The sequence below is a fragment of the Rhinopithecus bieti genome, unplaced genomic scaffold (genome assembly GCF_001698545.2).
Source record: "Rhinopithecus bieti isolate Rb0 unplaced genomic scaffold, ASM169854v2 scaffold_4104, whole genome shotgun sequence".
NCBI lineage: Eukaryota > Metazoa > Chordata > Mammalia > Primates > Cercopithecidae > Rhinopithecus > Rhinopithecus bieti.
In genome coordinates this window covers 1,540,421-1,547,756 of record NW_016804554.1, presented here as the reverse complement: position 1 = coordinate 1,547,756, position 7,336 = coordinate 1,540,421, and positions in this window count along the sequence as shown.

Genomic DNA, 7,336 nt, shown 5'->3' with positions numbered 1-7,336 from the left:
CAAAGCACATGAACAGACACTTCTCAAAAGACAATTATTAAAAAGTCACAAAATAACAGATGTTGACGAGACTGTGGAGAAGAGGGAACACTTATATACTGTTGGTTAGAATGTAAATTAGTTCAGCCCCCAAGGAGAGCAACTTGGAGTTTTCTCACAGAACTAAAAATAGAACTACCATTAAACCCAGCAATCCCATTAACAAGTTGAATACCCAAAGGAAAATAAATTGTTCTACAAAAAAACCCATCTGCATTCATGTGTTTAACACAACACTATTCACAATAGCAAAAACATGGAATCAACATGTCGGTGCCCATCAATAGTAGCTTGAAGAAAATGTAGTACATGTACACCATGGAATACTACACAGCCATAAAAAGAATGAAATAATATTCTTTGCAGCAACACAGATGCAGCTGGAGGCCATTATCCTAAGTAAATTAACAGAAACAGAAAACCAAAACTTGCATGTTCTCATAAGTGGGAGCTAAACATCGAATACATACAAACCTAAACATGGGAAGAATAGACACTGGGACTCCCAAAACAGGGGAGGTAGTGAGGTGGGTAAGGGCTGAAAATTTTTCTACTGGATACTATGTTCACTATCTGGGTGATGGGATCAATAAAATCCCAAACCTCAGCATCATGCTACATACCCTTGTAACAAACCTGCATACGTACCCCAATAATCACAAATAAAAATTTGAAACCAAAAAAAATGGAAATTAAACATTAAAAAATAGATGTTTCCAGTTGGCTCATTATTTTACAATAGATCACATGTGAATTCTTGCATATTGCTTGTTGAATTAGAGATGATAAATATTAAAAAGTAGGCTTCATTATAGTTGGTGAAATACCTGATTTTTTTCTCACTTGGATTAGTAGTAAAACACTAAGAAATGAAGAAGACAATTATGTGAGTAAATAGTATAATAGTTTTGAGTTTCACCTCTGTATTAGTCCATTCTCACACTGCTATGAAGAAATACCCGAGACTTGGTAATTTATAAAGGGAAGAGGTTTAATTGACTCACAGTTCCGCACTGCTGGGGAGGCCTCAGGGAACTTACAATCGTGGCAGAAGGTAAAGGAGAGGCAGGCACCTTCTTCACAGGGTGGCAGACTGGAGCGAGTGCATGCAGGTGAAATGCCAGATGCTTATAAATCCATCAGATCTTGTAAGAACTCACTCACTGTCACAAGAACAGCATGGGGAAACCACCCCCATGATCTAATTACCTCCACCTGGTCCTGTCCTTGACATGTGGGGATTCTGGGGATTACAATTCGAGGTGAGATTTGGGTGGGGACATGGAGCCAAACCATACTACCCTCCTTCCAGCATTAGCTAGATGGCTAATGGACCTGTTTATAACCCCATAAAATCAGATAAGCAGGTTGTAGAAGAGCGTCTTAATCTGTTTTGTGCCACTATAACACAATAACTGAGACTAGGTACTTTATTATGAACAGAAATTTATTTACCTCACAGTTCTAGAGGTTGGGAAGTTCAGATGTAGGTGTTAGGAGGTTAAGACTTGGTCTTTCTGCTTCCAATATAGTGCATTGAATGTTGCATCCTCCAGAAAGGAGGAACTTCTTTTTTAGCAGAAAAGTGAGAGAAAGATAATCTATTCAAAGAAGCCCTTTTTATAGTGGTATTAATTCATTCATTAGGGTGGAGATCCCACTACCTAAACACTTCCCATTAGGTCTCACCTTCCAACACTATTGCATTGGAAATTAAGTTTTCAACAAATGAGTTTTAGAGGGAACAAAAGCGTTGAAACCATAGCAAAGAGTAAGAAAGCAGAGGTCCTTAGACATTATTGAAATAGAGTGATCTGGTTGACGATAGTCCCTTAGAATAAAATTTTTATGTATTGTGTTCCCCACATATTCACACATTGAATTCCTAACTCCTAGTACCTCAGAATGAGACTGTACTTAGAGACAGGGCCTTTAAATAGATAATTAAAGTAATACAAGTTCATATGGGTAGACCCTCATCCATATGACTGATGTCCTTTTAAGAAGAGATTAGGACACAAACCACACAAAAACCAAGAGGTGACGACCATATAAGGGTACAGTGGGAAGGCAGCCATCTACAAGACAAAGAAAAAAGCCTGAGAAGAAACCAAACCTGCTAACACCTTGACGTTGGACCTCTAGCCTCCAGAACTTTGATAAAATAAATTTCTGGGTTCAAGCCACCCAGTGTGGTATTTTGTTCTGGCAGCACTAGAAAACTAATATAAAATTCAATATTTCATTCTGTGCTTTTAAAGTTTACTTTCCCTGAATCTGTGTCCAATAAGTAGAGCATTATTAAGAATTAAGAACAAAGGAAAATAACCATGAATAACTTTTCTGTCTACTTGTACTTGATTCATGTTGTAGTCAAATCTCTTGCATACCATTGTTATCTAATAAAAATTTATTTGGCTAACTCAGAAGTGGATTCCTGAATCTAAAATTCTTGAATGCTCCTACATTGGAGAAATAGTAGAATATAAGAGTTAAAAGTAAGTTTAGGAGCTAGATAGCCTGGAATCACGTCGTGGTTCTAACACTGTAAAATTCATCCATAAAGTGGGCACATAATCTGTTTTATAGGGTTGTTATGAGGATTAAATGAGTTGATGAATGTAAAGCTTAGAAAATTATGATTATTTCCTTAACAGCCTGTAATACAGTGACAATGAACTTGCAATTCATATATCTAATACCAGATGACAGTGTGGCCATCCAAGGTTAGATAGCTATGTAGTCCAGTAGATGAGCTACCATGACTGTCTGAAATACAGGACAACCAAATTCCAGAATATTTCTATGAAAATAAGATGAATTTAAAATCTCTATGCAAATACCAGCTCACGTAAATATACACAAAATAAAAACTTAAATAAAACATCTGATTTATTACTTACTGTCGTTATTAGTTACTTTCTCTCACTATTCAAATCCTGGCTCTATAGTTTACTGTCTGAATAATCTTTGAAAAGTTTATCTTCTATAAGCTTAAATTTTCTTATATGTAAAATACTACATGAACGTAACAAAATCTTGTTGAATTCCTTCTATACGTCACATTTGTTCAAGGAGCTGGGGAGATAGCATCTTAGAAAAAGGACAGAAATCCTTGCCTTCATGAAGCCTATATTCTACTGACTAGAATCTAGTGATTAACCAAAGAACCTCTATCATTTAAAAGCAGAGACAGATTGTGTACCAGGATGTTAAAGTGAAAATCTCTACCTCAGTTTTCACTGAATCTGCAAAGGCCCAGAATTAAATGACAGATTCAGAGTATCTCTACATTTTGCAGCAATGTGTTAGATAGACCACTGATGCAGTACTGTCAAAGGGGATGGTCAACAACTGCAAACTTTAGCTCAATACATACCTCAAGCATTTAAAAGAATATGGACAGGTGAATGAATGGATTTTTTTAAAAGACAACTTATTTAGAGAAAGTTGTTGGAGGACTGTGCATAATCACCATAGTGCAGGGTGGGTAATATTTTTTCTCAACTAAATGAGAAAGGGATCTTCAAGAGAGTCATTGGGAGTTGTTGACATGAGAACCCTGGCAATGAAGCACACAAAAACTGTGAGAGGTTATGGTTGCTTAAGCCTGAGGGCACAGGGCCAAGAGAAAAGAGCTGCACTGGAAGTAAGGTACACTTGTATGGCTAACTGGCAAAAAAGCACAAGTGTTTCTCACAGACTAGAAATAAACTCCAAGGGTGTTAAGAATCCCTATCTGAAAGGACAATGTGATACCCATAAAGGGGATGGGCCATTAGACAGATGCACATGGCATGCAGAAAGAGCAGTGGTTTCTGGTTGGGGCGAGGCATTGCCAGCCTCACAGTCCAAGGGCCCCAGCAGCAGTGTCTTTAAGGAGTCCACCAGAGAAACAATAAGCACAGAGACATCACCCCAGGGTGGTCCCAGGGTATAGATCTGTGCCTGACAAGTAGAACTTTCCTGTTCTTTACTTCTCCTCCTACCCTTACCCCAACTCCAACTCTGAAGTAAGACTTACAGAGAGCAAGAGGGAAGAAATCTGCCTGACCAGTCCCAACTTTTTCACTGCAAACTTTCAGTCCAAAGCAGGCCATGCTGGGGTACAGAAGGAACGCTCACTCTGAAGTGAGTTTGGAACGTTAACTGTTACACTGCACCGAACATTTTAATTACTAAAACAAGAATATTCTTGTACCTAGAGGGGATTAGACAATTTATGTTATTACTGAAGTTATAAAAACTATTATGGGACCTGCCTAAGTTCTCATCCAGAGATGGGAAAATACCTAGCCTTCTCCACGTAGAGTGAAAATATATTTAACATGAATAAAGTACTTAACATGGTAAATATTTTCTGTTTTCATCATTGTTCTTCTAATCAACCCTTGTAACTAGCTTGGATCCGGTCCAGAGACAGGAAAATACTTAGTTGTCTTCAAGTAGAGTGAAAACGGATTTAACATGTATAATGTACTTAATATGGTAAGTATATTCTGTTTTCATCATTTTCCTTTTAATCAGCCCTTGTAACTTGCTTGGCTCTAAGTCATACAGCCCTCCTACTGAGGACTGAATGAAGGTGACTAAGCATGCCAAAAGAGTGTACTGGAAAGAGTGGACCAAACAGAACTCATGTACTCTTCCATCCACACCTCAGGGCTGGCTCAGCCCTCTAGGGCCCAAAGGGAGGGGAAAATCTCTTTCTTGAATGTCTGGTTCAGTTTTTCCAATCCTTAGCACACAGTCCTGTGAGCAGGGGAATCTGTCAGGTAAGAATATGTTGTTTCAATGAAGGAAAAAAGACAGGGGTGCTTGTTAAGAACAGCTCCTGATACTAGCAAGCCCTCAGTAGGTATTTGTAGAGTGAGTACATGCATGATGTCTGTGGCAGCATGAGAGAGATTGGATTACTTCTGGGATTATGGTGGTAAACCAGCTCTGGCCATGAAAACGAAATGGGGTAATGTGAATCATGCCTTCAGAAACATTTCTTTTCACAAGACCATAGGCATAGGGTGTCTTCACTGTAGAATGCCACTCCTTTCAGTAAAGGCAGCATTTTTCAATGTGATGTTATGCCAATTCTTCCAGGCATTAATAGTAACATACAGAGAAAATAAAAGTCAAATTAGCCTTGGAAAATGCTGTACACTTTGTCCTCCCCACTTGGATATATATATTAGCATATTATAAAGTCTTTAAAATTGCAAAGGTTAATTTTGCTAAACCCAGCGTATTTACTAACTCTATAGGAGGTCAGAATACTTTTTCTTTCAGCACACTTGTCCAATATCCCTCTGACTAGTGTCCTGTTTAGCAAAATTCTGGAAAAGACAGATGAAGGTCTTGTCTCCAGAAAGGCGCTGTGCAATGGAGCAACAGTAAGTAAGTTAGTGTGGAAATTATCACCAGCCACAGACCTCTAAAGTAGAGAGCAGAGCTGCAAGAGAGTGGCATTCATGAGGGGAAGTAACTTCTGAGGAAGTGATGAAGAATCAAGAAGGGACTGAAAATCACTGTACCCAAAAGATGGGAAAGCCAAAAGGGAGTAGGAGCCCAGTGGATAAATGCGATGTTTCACAATTTTGAGTAAGGCAAGACTCAGAACTATTTCTTGTTACCATAGGGGACAAAAGACTGAAGAAGTACCTTAGTCTGTAATTTAGTAATAATAAATTTTATTTATTAAGATTTCTACATCACTCACTGTGTGGCAGGCACTGTTCAGAGCACATTACAAATATCAATTTGTTAAATCCTCAAAATAACCTTATAGGGTAGGTACTATTATTGTTATCCCCATTTCACAGATAAGATAACTGAGGCGTGAATACATTTACTCACTCACAGGCCGGGACGCCAGCCCAGGTCACCTGACTCCAGCTCCCACGCTATATGCTGCCTTTTCATATCCATCAAGTGAAACACAAGACACTGCTGAGGGTGATCCCATATCTTTGAGTAGTGCAAACTTCAACTGCAAATATAAAGAAAAAACTCTCCCTCTTCTGTGTCCTCTGAAATGGGAGACAATTCTTCACCTTAATCAAAAGTGACTGGCCGGGCGCGGTGGCTCACGCCTGTAATCCCAGCACTTTGGGAGGCCGAGACGGGCGGTCAGGAGATCGAGACCATGGTGAAACCCCGTCTCTACTAAAAATACAAAAAATTAGCCGGGCGTGGTGGCGGGCGCCTGTAGTCCCAGCTACTCAGGAGGCTGAGGCAGGAGAATGGCGTGAACCCGGGAGGCGGAGCTTGCAGTGAGCCGAGATCGCGCCACTGCACTCCAGCCTGGGCGACAGAGCGAGACTCCGTCTCAAAAAAAAAAAAAGAAAAGAAAAGAAAAAAAAAAAGAAAAAAAAGTGACTGACATTAATGTTTATACCAGTAGCTTCTTGATATAACCTTTTATATACCTAAGATGAAACTGAAATCGATGTGGAGGATAGTGTATCAGGTAAAATAACTTAAGTGATAAAACATGTTACCTCTGCAATGTTGCCTGAGGGGCAGACTTACATATTTCATGAAAAATGTTAGGCAGAAGGTCTTGATGTCATTTCACATACCGTTTAATCAGATTTAGCTCTAGAAATAGAAAGGAATGGAAAAGCTACATTTTATTTTAAAAAAATGACTCATATTTTGGTATAAAAGTTATTTGTGCACACTACAGATAATTTTCAAAACATAAAATTATAACTAAGAAAGTAAAATTATGTACAATCTTACCAGCCAGAAACAATTACACTGATTATTTACTTATAGTCTCTTTTCTATGTTGAATATATGTGTGTGTGTTTAACATAATTGAGGTCATTTTGAATATACTTCACATCTTACACATTTTACTTAATGTTATATTATGAACATTTTCTTAAAATCCCAATGTCTTTTTAAATCTTTGTATAACTATAATGTTTGTTCTAATGTCTGCCACCTTGTCCTAGGTTTTTATTATGTTTCAGTGCCAGTTTTCACTCTTTCAATATAAAAAATAGGCTACTTTTGCTTTTATCTCCTGCATTGATTTGTATGATTTTCAGTTCTTGTTTGTACTTACTCTTGAACAAAGAGGTTTCTAATTATGGAAGTCAAGATTGAAACCGACTTATTTTGACTCAGTCTACCTTAACAGATGAGAACGTTTTTATTTATTCATATTTGTCCTCCTCCACTCCTTAATCTCTGGTAATATCATTTGGGGTTTAAACTATTATTTAACTATGTATATCTGTATGAAGAATATGTAAACATATATTTTTAAAGATATATTTATTTGTAAGATTAT